At 44.4% G+C, this 16,592-nt stretch overlaps 4 non-coding genes across 4 annotated transcripts; 2 read left to right on the top strand and 2 right to left on the bottom strand.

Annotated features, from left to right (window-relative positions):
• Positions 1-325: 325 nt before the first annotated feature.
• Positions 326-429, bottom strand: LOC112920106 (U6 spliceosomal RNA). The gene has a single exon (XR_003235027.1). It is a non-coding gene; the product is annotated as a U6 spliceosomal RNA (small nuclear RNA).
• Positions 430-8,736: 8,307 nt separating this feature from the next.
• TRNAH-GUG (transfer RNA histidin (anticodon GUG)) lies at positions 8,737-8,808 on the bottom strand. Its single transcript has one exon. It is a non-coding gene; the product is annotated as a tRNA-His (tRNA).
• A 659-nt stretch (positions 8,809-9,467) lies between these two features.
• TRNAH-GUG (transfer RNA histidin (anticodon GUG)) lies at positions 9,468-9,539 on the top strand. Its single transcript has one exon. It is a non-coding gene; the product is annotated as a tRNA-His (tRNA).
• A 1,490-nt stretch (positions 9,540-11,029) lies between these two features.
• TRNAH-GUG (transfer RNA histidin (anticodon GUG)) lies at positions 11,030-11,101 on the top strand. Its single transcript has one exon. It is a non-coding gene; the product is annotated as a tRNA-His (tRNA).
• Positions 11,102-16,592: the final 5,491 nt, after the last annotated feature.

Raw genomic sequence — 16,592 nt, 5'->3', positions numbered from 1 at the left:
ATATAGTCAATTTAATCTTTGACAAAGGAGGAAAGAATATACAATGCTAAAAAGAGTCTCTTCAACAAATAGTGTTGGGAAAACTGGGGGGCTACCTAAAAAAAAAGAAAGAAAGAAAGAAAGAAAGAAAGAAAGAAAGAAAGAAAGAAAGAAAGAAATTGGGCCATACAAAAAAATAAACTCAAAATGGATTAAACATCTAAATGTGAGACCTGAAATCATAAAAACTCTTGAAGACAGCACAGGCAGTAATTTCTCTGACATTGGCTGTAGAAACACTTTTCTAGATAATGTCTTCTGAGGCAAGAGAAACAAAAGCAAAAATAAACTATTGGGACTATACATTAATTTATGCATCATCCTTGCACAGGAGCCATGCTAATCTCTGCATTGTTCCAATTTTAATATATGTGCTGCCAAAGTAAGCCCACTATTGGGGCCATATCAAAATAAAGTTTCTGAACAGTGAAGGAAACAACAAAAAAAGCACCCTCCCGAATGGGAGAAGATATGTGTAAATAACATATCCAAAAAAGGATTAGTATCCAAAATATATAAAGCAAGGAAGAGAGAGACCAAGAAAGAGACTCAACTATAGAGAACAAACTGAAGATTACTAGAAGGGAGGTAGGTGGCTGGGTGGGGGTGGGTGAGATAGGTGATGGGGATTAAAGAGTACACTTAGCATAATGAAAAAAAAAAAAAAAACTATTCAAACTTTCCCTAACACTCTTCTCAAAGCTCTTCTAGTGTTTGCCCAGTTCCAAAGCCTCTTTCGTATTTAGGTTTTTATATTATGGCAGTGCCCCACTTCTAGGTAATAAAATCTGTATTAATTATCTATCACAGTATAACAAATTACCTGAAATTTTAGCAGCTTTAGATGATGAACACTGATTATCTCACAGTTTCTTAACTCAGGCATTTGGAAATGACTTAACTGAGTGGTTTGGGTTCAGTCTCTCATGAAATTGTTAAAGTGTCAGCCAGCGTACAGGCATCTGAAGGTTTGACTGAGGCTGGAAGATCTGCTTTCAAGATGGCTCACTCACAAACCTATTGGTCAAAGATTTCATTTTCTTTCTTGTTTTTAAGATTTTATGCATTTATTCATGAGAGAGACAGAGAGAGAGGCAGAGACAAGGCAGAGAGAGAAGCAGGAGCCCAATGTGGGACTCCAGGATCACTCCCTGGGCGGAAGGCAGATGCTTAACCACTGAGCCACCCAGGCATCCCCAAAGATCTCATTTTCTTGATGATTGTTAGCAGGAGCCCTCAGTTCCTCAACTCATGGATCTCTCCATGGTGTTGCTTGGGCATTCTCAAGACATAGAAGCTGGCTTCCTCTGGAGCTAGTGATCTGTAAGTGCCAAAGGGAGGCTGCCCCCAAGGTGGGCCACTTTGGCATGAACATTATTTTGAGTTAAAAACAATCAAAACCCAGTAGATTCAGGAAAAGCTTTTTATGTCCCCTTCAAATGCCTCCTTGTACAAGGAAGAGGGCTATTAACAGATTCTTCTCCACCTAAGTAACTTATCTACATCATAGGGCAACCTTTGTTTTCCGAACATCTCCTCTCACCTTCCTACTAATGGTCCTGTCTCCCTTGTATTCTCAGACCTTACCCCTCCCTTAGCTCATATAAGCCTCATGTTGCCTGTCTGCAATTTCCATGTGTGTGTGTAGTTCTCGTACAAACACTATTTTTTTTATAAATTTATTTTTTATTGGTGTTCAATTTGCCAACATACAGAATAACACCCAGTGTTCATCCGGTTAAGTGCCCACCTCAGTGCCTGTCACCCAGTCACCCCCACCCCCCGCCCACCTCCCCTTCCACCACCCCTAGTTCGTTTCCCAGAGTTAGGAGTCTTTCATGTTCTGTCTCCCTTTCTGATATTTCCCACTCATTTTTTCTCCTTTTCCCTTAAGTTCGGCATCAATATGGTGACCTCCTGGGAGCGGGGGACCACCAGGTTGCCTAAGGAGGGGTGAACCGGCCCAGATCGGAAACGGAGCAACTCAAGACTCCCGTGCTGATCCTACAAAAACTATTAAACTTGATTTTCTCCTATTAATCTGTCTTATGTCAATTTAACTCTTAGTTCAGGTAGAAGGACCTTATAGGGCAAATTATTCCTCTCTGACAGATCCAATAGAGAGAGCAAAGGGGAAGCCACAATGTACTTATGACTTCATCTCAGAAATGACACACCATCCCTTCTACTTTATTCATTTGAAGATGTCACTAAGTCTAGCCCTCACTCCAGGGAGAGAAAGGAAGCTCTATGATTGGGAAGGTAGGAGCATCAGAAGATTTGTGAACATATTTTAAAACTACAAGTTCTCTTGAAGCATTTGATCTAAAGAGATTTAGGGAGGAAAGGAATTCTTAGCCATTTTGATGATACAGTAAGAAAGTCATCCAGACTCAGGATGAAGCCAGTCAACCAAAGGGTAGTCATGACGCAAGTATTTTGACTCTGAAATTTAGGAGAAATTGGGAAAACAGTTAAGTCAGTTTTTTGCAATTTTTACATGTATCTCTCCCTTCTAATTTAAAATGACATTTGAAAATTGCATACTCTGTCATCATGTCAGATTCTCAATATCAGCAATGACATTAGGGCAACACAGATACATCTATTTTCATAGTATTTGAACTACCATGACTCCAAAAAGTATTCTACCCTTGATATTAGAGCTTCCTCTCAAACCTCCCATCCATTTCCTTCATCCAATATGTCCATTCCCTCTACCTCTGAGTTGAGGAGCCTCTAAGCTTATTGCTCTCTGATCACACACCTATGGGTGTGATGTGAGGAAAGAGCTCCTCCTTCACCCCCAGATTAGTCCCCAAGCCCCAAACTCAACAACCAGAACCAGAAGCTGAAATTCTCTTCCATCTCTCCTCTGAACTAAGACTTTGTCAGTAAGGACACCTGGGTAGCTCAGTGGTTGAGCATCTGCCTTTGGTTCAGGCCCTGGCCCAGGGGTCCTGGGATCAAGCCAGTCCCGCATCAGGCTCCCCACAGGGTGCCTGCTTCTCCCTCTGCCTAGGTCTCTGTGTCTTTCATGAATAAATAAAATGTTTTTTAAAAAAGACTTTGTCAGTAATTACCCATTTGTACGTCGTCTTTCTAAAATACAGATATGATTATGTTCCTCTTCTGCTTAAAAATGGAGACTTAAATAGTCCCCAATACCAATAACAAAGTCTATAAATGGCCTTCAGGAAATTTGTGAATTCCTGACATTTTTGTCATAGATCCATCATTTGAAGAACAAGCCTATGGCTTCAAATGGATCCCCCAAACAGTAAGTTACCACAAAATGTTAAGAACCACTAGCCTCCATGAAAAAAGACCTGACTTGACAAGGGGCAAGTGAATCATCACAATTTGGCTCCACCCCTCCTCTCCTTTCCATATCTTATGTCACAGCTTTGACTTGTCTTTCCCTATGCTCTTTGCATATTCATGCTTCCTTGCCTTTGTTTCTGCCTTTCTCTCTGCCTAGGATATCTTTTCCTCTTTTCTGCCAGGAAAATTACTATGCATGCCTTGTAACCCAGCTCAAATGTCATATCCTGGGGGAATGAATGATCTAAGCTGTAATGCATTTTGTATATACTTCTAACATAATTGTAATTGTTTCTTCACTCTGCTGATTAACCCTGGACTGAAATGATCATCTCAGAGTAAGAATGAGTCTTATTCAAATTTATATCGCCAAAGCCTAACATAGATCATACTAGGGCCTACTGTTTGTTGGGTGGGTGAATGGGTGTTAGCTTGTACCACTGCCTGACAGAACAGGAACAACTTCCCTATGAGCATTCCTCTACAGCCTCCCTACAAACTGAGGACAATTTCTTCTTCCCCTAATGCTTTGCTTTACAGTGGGCTTTGTAGTGTACTTTTAGATTTTACTGACTAGTAAAATTTAAAAAATAATTTTGGAGATCAACATAGGATTGCCAGTTAATTTTCCAAGTAAAGACTATAGAAAAAATTATCACTTACCTTATCACGTTATAAAAGAAAAGTCACTTTAAAACCTCAAAAGTATGAAGGATATAATCTCAGCCTAGAAGACAGTCCTTTGAATTAAATACACTTAGCCTTTTGAAGACCTTATTTTTCTCTTATCCCATGATGAAAAATTCCTATTTATCAGTTCTAGAATAATGTTTGGAAATCACTGATTTAGACCTTTACTTCTGAGAGATGGCTCCTGCATTCTTCCTCAGGAGTGAGTTTCAGGCCTCATGACAAGAATAGTCCTTCAGGATCTCTCCATGGATTTATTTCTACAGGAACAGAGAATAATACTTGGAAATAAGAGACCAACTAATGCATGTGTACTAGGGGCATATCTCAGTTAAAAATTCAAGAATGCAAGAAGTGCAACTTTATCTCTTTTTCTTAAATTTATTTTCTATTCAAATATGTTCCACTGGGTGACAAATATAATCTTAATTCAGGGTCCCTCTCCTTTTCTTTTCCTGAGGGTTGCATCTTTGATCCAGGGGACTGATTTTAGTGCACAAAAGATCCTAAGCACTGATGAGATTATGATGTCTCATGTGTAATTGAAAAAAATTAAGTATTTATAGCTTGTTATTTCCCAACAAAGTTCTGGGGTCTTCTTCTCTCTCTCCTGAAATTATCACTTCAGTGCTTTATATTCTTTTAAAAAACTCTCTTACGTTTTTGGGTAGATGATTTGTTTTTCTGGTGTCCTTGGTAAGTTCTTGGCCTACCAGTGAGGCCATCTGGTTCTGCTTATTGGCCCTTAACATTCACTTGGATATATTTTATTTTATCGTGGGTCCATGCAGATCACCAGAGTCATCCTCACCCTGCCTACACAAGACTGCCTCAGATCTGAAGGCTCTTTATGCCACCCATGAGCCATTCAGGGTCAGAATTTATCTCCTCAGTGTAAAACTTTGATCCCCTTTAAAACGCAACACTTGTTATTATTAGCCATCATACTTCGCACAAAGGAGCAGAGGAGCAGAGGGAATAGGAGGATGGAAAATAGGCAGAAAACAGGAGAACACTATATCACATTATTTTCCGTTGGCTCAAATTCTATTTATTTTTTGTTTAGCTTTCTTTTCTGCACTAGACCATAGGTCTATGAGAACACACAACTACCTCATTCATTATTATTGCCCCAGAACCTAGAACAGTGCCTGGCACATAGTAGGCCCTCCATAAATATTGTTGATCTAATGAATGAGAATAATGAGATAGGAACAACACAAAGAGGTTGAAGAGAGAGTGAGGGGGCTGGAAGTGCTAAAAATAAACTTCAATTCTTTTACTATTCTGGTGGAAGTTTATATCAGTTTTCTCTTGAAAAGTTTTGTTCCACTGAAGCAAGAAATGGCTCTTCCTTCTATCATTTGGGGGGGGGGGGGGGCGGAGAGAAAAGCGAGAATCTTAAGCAAGCTCCTCATAGGAGGAGGGGCTCCATCTTAGGACCCTGAGATCCTGTCCTGAGCTGAAATCGAGTTCCATGTTTAACCAAATAAGCCATCTAGGCCTCCCTCTTCTGTTTTCTGATTGTTGCCTCTGGGCTAGTTGTTTCTCCTAGCTGGAAAACTAAACTATTTGGGCCAGGAGCATCAGTATATACCATTGCAGCCCTCCAGGATGCAAAGCACTTTAAGTGTTAAAAGATGATAGTTTACTGAATGAATGAATGAATGAATGAATGAATGAATGAAACTTGAGTCCTGAATAGCCAGAGAATCTCTGGGCAATAGGTTCCCTGTTGGCAGTTAAATCCAAAGTGGGTCTTGAAAGCAGCACCTCCTAGTGGAAGTACATGGGTGCTACTTCCTCCTTAGATGCCCCCAAATACGGGCCTCTTGGTGACTCCTCCCAGAGCTCTTTTCATCCTCAAAATCTTAATGTTACTCCCCTAGATGAGGCCCAATAGACTCTGACAGGTCCCTTCTAGTAACCCTGAGTACTGGCAAGGTAAATAATGAAGGGTTTCACTCCAACCAAGTGGTTCTAGAAAACAGCAGCACCTTCTCAGACTTGACTGTGCAAGTGAATCACCTGGGGAGGATCTTGTTAAAATGAAGATTCTGATCTAGTAGTTCTGGGCTGTGAACAAGATTCTAATTTTGAAGCACCTCCAGGAGCTTCCAAGGCTGTTGGTCCAATCTGTATCACACCTCTGTGGTGGCCAGCAGTTATAACAGTAGCTCCCAGAGGCACCAGATGTGACCAGGAAGCCATGGCATTGGCTGTTTATGCAAACACTCTGAAGCTCATAAATTACAGTTGTCCCCTTCAAGTCAACACACTGGGGCGCCTGGATGGCTCAGTTGGCTAAGCTTCTGCCTTGGGCTCAGGTCATGATCCTGGGGTCCTGGAACCAAGCTCCGCATCCAGCTCCCTGCTCAGCAGGGAGCTTGTTTCTCTCTCTCATGCTTTCATCCCCTGCTCTCTCTCAAATAAATAAATAAAATTTTAAAAATAGTACTGTATGTTAACTATACTGTAATTAAAATAAAAAAAAAACTTAAAAGTAATGCTTAACAAAAAAGTCAACACACTGATACCAAAAAATAGTTTGCTGGAATGTTACCCAAACCATTTTTGGAATCGCTATTGAAGCTTATTACACCTTAAAAACTCAGTGCAACTGGGTGGCTCAGTGGTTGAGTGTCTGCCTTTGACTCAGGACATGATCCTGGGGTCTAGGATCAAGTCCCACATCAGGCTCCTTGTGGGGAGCCTGCTTCTCCCTCTTCCTGTGTGTGTCTCTGCCTCTCTCTTTGTGTCTCCCATGAATAAATAATAAAATCTTAAAAAAAAAAAAAAACCCCTCAGTGGTGACATCTTTTGAAGATGGATTTAAAAGCAGTCAAAAAAACATTTCAGGGATCCCTGGGTGGCGTAGTGGTTTGGCGCCTGCCTTTGGCCCAGGGCGCGATCCTGGAGACCCGGAATCGAATCCCACATCAGGCTCCCGGTGCATGGAGCCTGCTTCTCCCTCCGCCTGTGTCTCTGCCTCTCTCTCTCTCTCTGTGACTATCATAAATAAATAAAAATTAAAAAAAAAACATTTCAAAGTAAAATATTGAGACTATAAATATTGAGATGGATTAACTTATATGGCTTATAAATTAGCCCTGAAGGTAATCCCCAAACAAGAGTTCCAAAAATATCTGGGGTAGCTAATTGGAGTAAGTGGAATGTCTACTTGGAAATACACCATTTAGATGCCTAAGTACCACTGCCTTCCTTTTTAATTAAGGTGCTGATTTAATTATATCCTTTTTAAGGGGTTGATTTCATTATTAGTTTAAGTAAAACATAAATAGGGCTTAGTAAGTGGCAGGCACTGTTACTTTACAAATATTCATTTCATTTTCATAATAAGCCTGCTTTATTCCCATTTTACAAACGAGAAAACTGAGGCACAGAGACATTAGGTGGCTTACCTAACATCACCTCACTAATTAATGCAAAAGTCAGTATTCAAACCTAGGGAGTCTGCTTCCAGGTGGCACCAGCTTAATTATTAAACTATGCTAACCTTACTTAGGGTTAGGACCAGCCCAAAGAAAGAGTGTTAGCTACTAGAGTCCATCAGAAAGAAAAGGAAAAAATTAAGTGACTTATAGTGGGGACTGAAAGCCAAAAACAAACAAAACAAAATCCAACCCAAACAGAAACAGCTGGAGCTGGAATGTGTGAACAGAGGTCTTACACCTCCTGCCTCTTTTCCCAGTTCTGATACATGGAAGAGACCTCAAGGTGGTAGGGATAGCAAGTTCTCAGGCTGACCTTTCGCTATTTTATTCTCTCATGCTCTGAGCTGTCCTGTTTTGTGGCTTTAAACTCATCACATTTAGGGAACTGGGAGCAGGGAGACCCTAGGAAATTACAGCCCACAGTAGTATCTTGCTTTTTACATGCTATTCAGTGAGACTTTGCCAATGGATTGTGGGTAAAGAGGGCACAGCCCCACCAAAATGTCCATCTCTTCCAGGAATGCTTCCTGACTTGCTTTGCCACCTCCACGATCCCTGAGAGGAGCTAGAGAGGCTCATTCCTCACTCAATCCTCTCTCATTCCTTCCTTGACAGTGACACAAGCCGCCAGCAGCCACCCAAGAGTCAAATCTAAACCTCACTTCCAATTTGCCTAATGCCGAATGACAGATCCGAATTTGTTGAGCTTGGATTTTTTTTTTTTTAAGTGCACAAAAAATAAACTAACAGATAAAATGTGCTTTAAATCTGAGGTGGATTAGGGAAAGAAAAAAAAAAAAACCCTGCAGGAGGAAAACACCCTCTCACCTAGGAGGCTGTAGAAGTGGGGGCCACAAGCCTATCATTAACACCCCTCACAGTGGCTCTCTAACCCTTAATAAATGTTTGCCATCTGTTCCTATAACCCCTACACTCAAAAGTACTGACGTTTTAGCAGGGCGAGGCTTTTCTGAGGACCTGGTGTTCGAGCCGATCACTGACAGTGACCAAGTGAGTTAAGAGAAAGTACCACACGGAACACGTCCTAAAACAAACCCACCGCGGGGAGGGTGGAGGTGGGCTGCTTCACTTCCGCCCACTTTCGCCGCACTGTATAATTTCGGCCCTAACCTACAATTAAGGGGGGGCAGTCGGGGCACAGCCGCAGGGATGCCACGTGGCTCCCCGAATCTAAAAAGGCGCCCTTGCCGTGCCATTGTTCCCACAATGCCGTGACTCGGATTCGAACCGAGGTTGCTGCGGCCACAACGCAGAGTACTAACCACTATACGATCACGGCGAGCTACCGGGACGCCGCGAGGCTCGCGCTCCCGAGTGTGGGCCTTCTGGTCCACCGGGCCGCCGCCGTAGCCTTCCCGCGCTGCCCTGGGCCAGCTATGCCTAGCCTGGCCCTGGCGCCGACCCCGAAGCGAAGTGGGGACGCCGTGGACTCCCCCTCGGGTCTCTGTTGGCCGTGCGCACGGGTCGTAAAAAGAAGGCCCTGAAAACGCTTTGCAAACCGAAGGATTCCTACGAGGCTGGGACTCAGCCGTGGCCGGGACGGAGGTGATGACCCGGGGTCGCCCGAACAGGGGGGTCCCTCTTGCACCCACCTTGCCCCGGCGCTCACGCAGTCTGAGCGGACTCCGGCTGGGAACGGGGCCGTCTCTAGAATTCTACCACAAGAAAGGAAAATCGGTCCCGCCCCACCCCCACAACGTCCTTAAGGCGCGGGGCTGAGGGGGCAGAGAACGCCCCAGCGCAGCCCGCAACCTGGCGGAGCGGCGGGATCTGGGCCGCGCAGAGCGCGGACAGAGGTGGAGACCAGCGAGTCTGCGCGCGCGCGAGGGGAGGCAAGATTGGAGAGCGCGGGAGCCAATGATGACGTGACGAGGGGGCGGGGCTTTCAACAGAGAAGAACTCAGGCGAGGAAACCGAAGGCCGGATCCCCAGTAGCTCGCCGTGATCGTATAGTGGTTAGTACTCTGCGTTGTGGCCGCAGCAACCTCGGTTCGAATCCGAGTCACGGCATTGCGAAAGGCAATGACACGGCTAGGGATCTGGCTTTTTATCACCGTCCTCCATTTTTATTTCGAGTTTGTAACATTCTCGAAAATGGATCCCAATCCCTTTGTGACAGTTGAAAACGACATTTACGTCACGCCGGCTCTGGCTACATTGGACTCCCGAAGGATACAGGCTTCCCCTTTCTCGGGCCACCCGCCATAGCGTTCACTGGGGACAAAGCACGGAGGCGCTCGCAAGGCTGATCATTGTCATAGGCATATGTACGAATTTTCACGGCTTCGCTGGAAAAGGACTCCCAATAAGAATAGGAAGAGAAGCCTTTGCAAAGGAGGTGACTTTCGAAGTAGCTCATAAAGGCAGAAAAAGGAATTTGCCGAGCAGCCAGGATAATCTTGTGTGCAAAAGGTATGAAGGAGGTCTCAAAAAGGAACTACCGGCAATTCCTCTTTAAAAATCCGCCCCCCTTCCCCACCTCGAAAGGACCTGTTGAGTGAGTGAGTGAGGGAATGGATGAATGCATGCAAGTAATTCAGGAATGAGAAACAAGGCCGAGGGAGGAGCTGGAAAAATGTGGACGAATTTCCTGCATCTGTGGGCGGAGGTGAGGGGTGGAGGAGTGAAAGGATACGACTAGTGTTTAGAAACCTCCCTCCGGTGACTCTGCAGGGGACGGGGGTGATGATTAGAGCAGACAGGTGGTCGCGGTGGATTCTCTTGTTAGAACCAGTGGCACGTTCTCAGTTGAGCAAAAAGCCTCCGCCTGCTGGGGACTCGGCCTGGTTCTAGGCGCCGTGGGGCGGGAGCCCTGGCGGACAAGGAGAAAAACCGGACTGGTGGTGCCCGCTGCCGCCCGGGGCACAGCGGAGGTGGGCACCGGGTCCGGCGGGAGTACCGTGAGGGGGCAGTCAGGGCTGTCAGGGCCGTCCGGGCCCGGAGAGAAGCTGCAGGGAGGTTGATGGGGAGCGGACGAGCAGGGGGAGATGCGTTCATTGAGCCCTTCGTGCGTGGCTCACTAGTGCTGGGGAGGGGGGCTGGGCGTCCACAACCACCGCGGAGGAGATGCTGGGCCACTCCTCGGGGAATCAGCAGGGACGGGAACCCCTTAGGAGCGCCGCCGTCACACCCCGGGTCGCTCGCTGCAAAGACCTCCCAGGCGCAGGAGATGGGCATCTTCCTAGGAATGCGAGTTACACAACCTGCGAACAGAGATCCGGCCAGTCCCGTCCCTGCATGCCCAAGTGGTCCCCCCTAAACTCCCACCTCATTCACAAGGAGCCCACCCTTCCTCAGCGGGTTTGATCCGGTGGCTAAGGGGCCAAAGCTGAGAACCCGAGCGACGCGCTGGAGCGCAACGCGCCTGCGCACTCTCGGACTTAGCGTTAGGCTGCAGCTCCGCCCCGTGGGTGGGTCTCTCGGTGACGTGCAGCCTGCGAACGCCTATGACTACTGAAGAGGACAATCGGAAGGCCACCCCTGCAGGTCCCCGGTAGCTCGCCGTGATCGTATAGTGGTTAGTACTCTGCGTTGTGGCCGCAGCAACCTCGGTTCGAATCCGAGTCACGGCATTGTGGGAACAATGGCACGGCAAGGGGCCCGCCTTTTTCTTAACCTTTCGTCTTGCCACGGATAATATTTTGCAGAGATCACAATTCATTTTCTCGAAATGAACCGCCGCGTCTTTCTACCTTGAAGAGTGAGCCACCTCCAGTAATTCGCACTTAAGGCTCCGAATTCAGTTTCACAGCAGTTCTAATCCTTTCTCGAAGGAATTGGAAATCAGTGTCTCAATCATTCTACAGCAGCAAAACAGCGCCCCCGTGACCTTGCGATTTTTTTTCCCTTTTATGAATTTTTAAAAATTGAGTTGTTTATGTTTAAATAGAGAATACATGTGCACAAGCCCAATGAAAAGTAAGTGTCCCTCTCGGTTCTTCACCTCATCCACCAATTATTGCAGTTTCCCTCATATCTTTCCATGAGACCCTTGTATAAACAAACATTTATATAGCACGTATGTAAAAAAATATATCCTCTCCCCTTCTTGCATAATACAAACGACCTCATCCCTTCCTTGCCCTCACACCCAGAGGTCAGACACAATTTGCTATGATATATGTGCACAAATAGGCAATCTCCCTTTACAATGAAGAGTACACATACTGGGGGGTAATATTCACCCACCGACCCTGTCCTTTTTCTCCCCAGACCCTGGATCCTGGTGAGGACAGGTGAGGGATGGCTGACTTGGTGAGATAGGGAAAAGGGATTCCTTATTGTGCTTAAAAAAACCTTTGGATGGGAGCCCGGGCTCTGTTGAGAAGAGTCCTATTTTGATTTCATGTTGGAAGGGCAGGGTAGCATCCTAAATTTTGGGTTGTGAAGAGGGACTTGACTTGGCAGTCCATTTGAAGACCTTTCACTTCCATCTATTATCTTATTATCAGGATCAAACTTAAATCACAGGCCACTAATGTTAGAAAATTCAAGTTAATCAAAGGCAGAATTGAATCTTACAATGTATATGTTCCAAGCATACAGCCACTCCATAAATATTTGAATAGAAGTTTCTTATGGAGCCCATAAATGAGTGAAGTGGGCCAGTTTACTTCATGATTGTACCTTAGGCTGTATACTTTCAAAACAGAACCATGTTATTTATTTTTATATCAGACAACTAGAAAACTAGGCCCAAATGAAACTCCACCTATATCTAGAATCTCAAAGAACAGAGTGCATATGTGAGTGTACTAAGATATGTTTGTCCTCTCAAGTTTGTGAACAGAGATAGGCCTGAAGCAAGCCTGGTGACAAGAGGCAAGGACCAGTCTTAGAAGAAAGCAAAACCCAGAAGAGATCAGAGCTCAGGAGAGGACTGGGCATCCAAAATCAGACAAACAAAAGTGAGGGAACCCCACTGAGAACCCCCTAGGAAAAGTAAAGGCTAAGGACTAAGCGTTGGGACATGCACAAATTTAGGAGGTTAAAGGAGGGAGAGGGCGTGGCCTGAAAGAAAGGAAAACCATAACTGTCATTTAGAGAAAGTTTGGAAGAAGAAGGGTTCAGGGATAGAGGTCAGTAGATTCAGGTGCTGCAAAGGAGAAAGAGGAATAAGATTAAATTACTGGGTTTGACACTTAGAAGTCATTGTTGACTTTAAAAACCTTCCACGAGGGCAGCCCAGGTGGCGCAGCTGTTTGGCGCCGCCTGCAGCCTGGGGTGTGATCCTGGAGACCCGGGATTAAGTCCCACATCGGGCTCCCTGCATGGAGCCTGCTTCTCCCTCTCCCTCTTGCCTGTGTCTCTGCCTCTCTCTCTGTGTCATTAAATAAAATCTTTAAAAAATAAATAAAATAAAAACCTTCCACGAGAGCAACTAGGCACTGTATATCAAAGATTCAGGAAAAAAGAAATGTACACCCTTTACCCCAATAATTCCATTTCTGGGAATCTTGCTAAAGAAAATAATCCTAAACTTGGAAGAGTTATCTGTGTAAAGATGTTTATTAAGGTTATTTAGAAGGGAAGAGAGTGCAAATGTCCCAAATGCTCAATAAATAAGGTAATATTGAACTAAACTAAAATATGCTCATTTGATGATATATTGAATAGTTTAGTTTTGTTTTTTTTAAGTATCAAAAGTACATAAATGAAGTATTAGGTCATCTTTTAAATACCATTTCCAACTAAAAGGAGTAAAGTTCCCTTAAAAAATGACTGATTATGGGTCTGCAGCAGGGGAAATACAAATCTGAAATATCTTCTGTAACAAAACAAGTTAACTGCTTAAAGATTGATGGGACCAAGTCAAAAGGACACAGAAGCTTCTTTAAAGAGCTCCTCTTGGCCAAATTTGGGACAATCTGAGCATCAAAAAGGAATAACAGTAATAATGGTAACAAATTATATCACACTGAATAGATAGATAAGTACATAATTTTTGAGACCATGGGGATGAAAGAGAAACAAAGAGACAGAGAAGCAGCAGAGCAGCAGCTTTTTTTTTTTTTTACAAGAGAATACTAGATAATAAATGAAAGAAATGACAAAATTAGACTCACCATTTTGCAATCCCCAGCATCATAACAAATATAAGCAGAGATCATCAATGGAAGCTAAAAACCACTGGGCAAATAATTTTATTTGTTGGGAACAAATAATCAAAGGTCTTCGGATATCCGAAGACAGCTTACCCTTAAACTGTAAAGGAAAGATCTGATGAACTCCAAATTATCCAAGTGATCGAGCCCAGCATCACGAATAAAAGGACAAATGTGCACTACGGGCCTACCAGTGTGACATAGTGGGAAGTCCACAACATCCCCTATGTAGTGGTCTTTTCCAAAATGTCTAACCTATACTGAATCATGAGGAAACTGGAAAAACCCAGAATATGGGACATTCTGCATGACAGCTGCCCTGGACGCTTCATAATGATCAATGTCTGAAAAACAAATTAACAATAATAAAATGGGGAACTGTTCAAGATTTAAAAAGACTAAAGAAACTTAACAAATGCCATAGGGGGGAGCCCTGGTTAAATCCTGAATCTGGTATATATATATGACATCTTAAGGGGAAAAATGGAAATAATTTAATATGGACTGCATAATAGACAACACTATTGTGGATGTGTTCATATGGCCCTGTAGGAGAATTCTTTATTTTTAGGAAATGGCTGCTGAATTATTTAGAGTGAAAGTGTCATATTTTCAACTTGCATCAAACATTTAAGTTAAAGAGAGAAAGGGATAAAGTAAATATGGCAAAATGTTAAAAAAAAAAGTGAATTTAGGTGAAGGATATACAGATTTTCACTGTACTTGTTTCTGTGAACTTGTCTGTAGGTTTGACTTTTTTTAAAAAAATGGAAGAAAATAAAGCTCACAATAAAAATGGGGAACTATGCAATGTTAAGTGAAAAAAATAAGGACATAAAATTGTATATGCCACAATTATAGCTATATAAAAATAAGAACAAGAGAAATGATCTTTATTCATTTCAACATTTGTTAAGCTCCTGCCACATGACAGGCTCTGCAATAAGACATGGGAGCACCCTGCTCCCCTACAGAATCCTGATTTTATGGTATAATGCTTGAAATGCAAGACTTTGGATCTGGCGAAACTCACCCAAGTCTCAGAGAGCCTTGCTGTGATCACCTCACCTCTATATCCTGGGTTCCTAGCAAGCTGCTTGGTCCCCATGAGGGGCTCAACAGCCTGCTTCCATGAGTCCATACGCTGGAAAGGGAAGAAAGTGCCCTAATAGATAATTTAAAATAACAGGAAGTGCAAGGTGCACATAGGGTATTAGTTTTAAAATTATCATTTAAAAAATAAATAAAAATATCATTTATATTCTACTTTTATGATATCCACCCTCCTCCTCATCTAACATTTTTTCCTATTATTCTCCACCAGGAATCCTCCCCTTCTTTATGCTGCTTCCTACCATTGCTTTGGCCCAGCTCATGTTAACCCCATAACTTGGAGTGACCTTTTGCTTTTTTTTGTTTCATCTGGTCAAATCCTACCCAGCTCGGGTCTATTTCCCTCATGAAGCCTGCCATCTTTTGTGTAGACTCAATTGATTTGGTTCCTCTGAGCTGTCAGCAGCTTAACTCCATACATTCTAAACAAACATGGCTTCATTTGACACCTACCATTGTAAGCATTTCACAGGTTTCAAAACCTGTTCATTGTCCATTGTCTAATCCTCACACAACAATTATTATGTCCTTTGCAGATATAAGGAAAGTGAGGATCAGTTGCATTGAGTACCTTGTCCACAGATCTGGCTATTGGACTCCTGAATCAGTGTCTCCTACAGCCCTACCACTCTAAGTGTGTGTATGTTTTGGGGGTGAGGGTGGGGACCAGCAGCATCTGATAACTAGTGAGCCTGTTAGAACTACAGTCTGGGATGCTACCTCAGCTAGACCTACAGAATCAGAAACTGCAATTTAACAAGTTCCCTAGGTAAGATTTGTGTTCACATTAAGGTCTGAGAAGCACTGTCCTATAATGCCAACTAGAATATGCACAAAGCAGAAACCCAACAAATATTTGGAGACCTCGGCCCTGGAATTCCTAAGGGATTCCAAGTTTTGCCTTCAACATCTTCCTCTACTCCTCTTCCTCTAAGCCGCCTTCCCCTTTGGAGCCTAATGTGGCTCTTTGCTCCCTCAGATGGCAGATGTGAGCCCAAGGATGAGAGAGACTCTGAGGCAGTGCCCAGGGGGGATGATGGTGAGATGAAGCTGCTACCTTCTCGGCAGAGCCAAAAGCAAATGTTGGCGTTTGCTTCAGGGCTACGTTATTTCTTTGGAGAAACAGGCTTTATTTCTAAGACAAAAATGCCTATCGCTTGAGCATCGGAGCCTCGAGCCTCTCGAGAGGATAAGGGGTTGTGATAGACAACACTGGAACTGTTTCTAGACTTGATTTATTGACTTGTCTGTTTCTATTCTGTCACTAATCTGATTGACAACGAAACCTGGGGTTTGACTTGAAGGGATTTCTGCGTGTGTGCTTGCAGCCGCCGTCAGGGCCGGGTGGGCCTGCTCCAAGCGGCGGCGCGCGTTGGTGGGAGGCGTTCGTTCGCCTAAGGGCTGTTTGCATGTGAGCAGGGCGTGTGTGGAAACGACACGGGAGAAGTGGGTGTCACTAGGGAGTTGATTATCTGTGATGTGAGATGTGTCTGTCTGGATCGGGAAGCAATGCAGTGGGAGCAGCTGGATGGGAGGCGGTAGGTGGGGCTCCCACGGTAGGCGGGAGAGAGGGGATTGTCACAGACACACATCGAACGGAACAGCCCCTCCTGTCGCCCCCCCCTAGCTGTTCTTCCTGGGATATTTCCCAGTTAGGAGGCCTTGGGGGAAGGGAGGCGTCCAAGCGCTGGGAACCCAGGCGTGTGAGGTGCCGCGCGTGAGCTGCGAGCTGGGGAGGGGGACAGATGGAGACAGGTGCGCCCCCACAGGGGCACGTGTGGGGACACGTGGAGGACTCACCTTCAGTCCAGGATTCGCATCCCCTGCGTTGGGGGTCGCCCACTTA

The sequence above is a fragment of the Vulpes vulpes genome, chromosome 15 (genome assembly GCF_048418805.1).
Source record: "Vulpes vulpes isolate BD-2025 chromosome 15, VulVul3, whole genome shotgun sequence".
Lineage (NCBI taxonomy): Eukaryota > Metazoa > Chordata > Mammalia > Carnivora > Canidae > Vulpes > Vulpes vulpes.
This window is presented reverse-complemented; position numbering and strand designations above follow the sequence as displayed.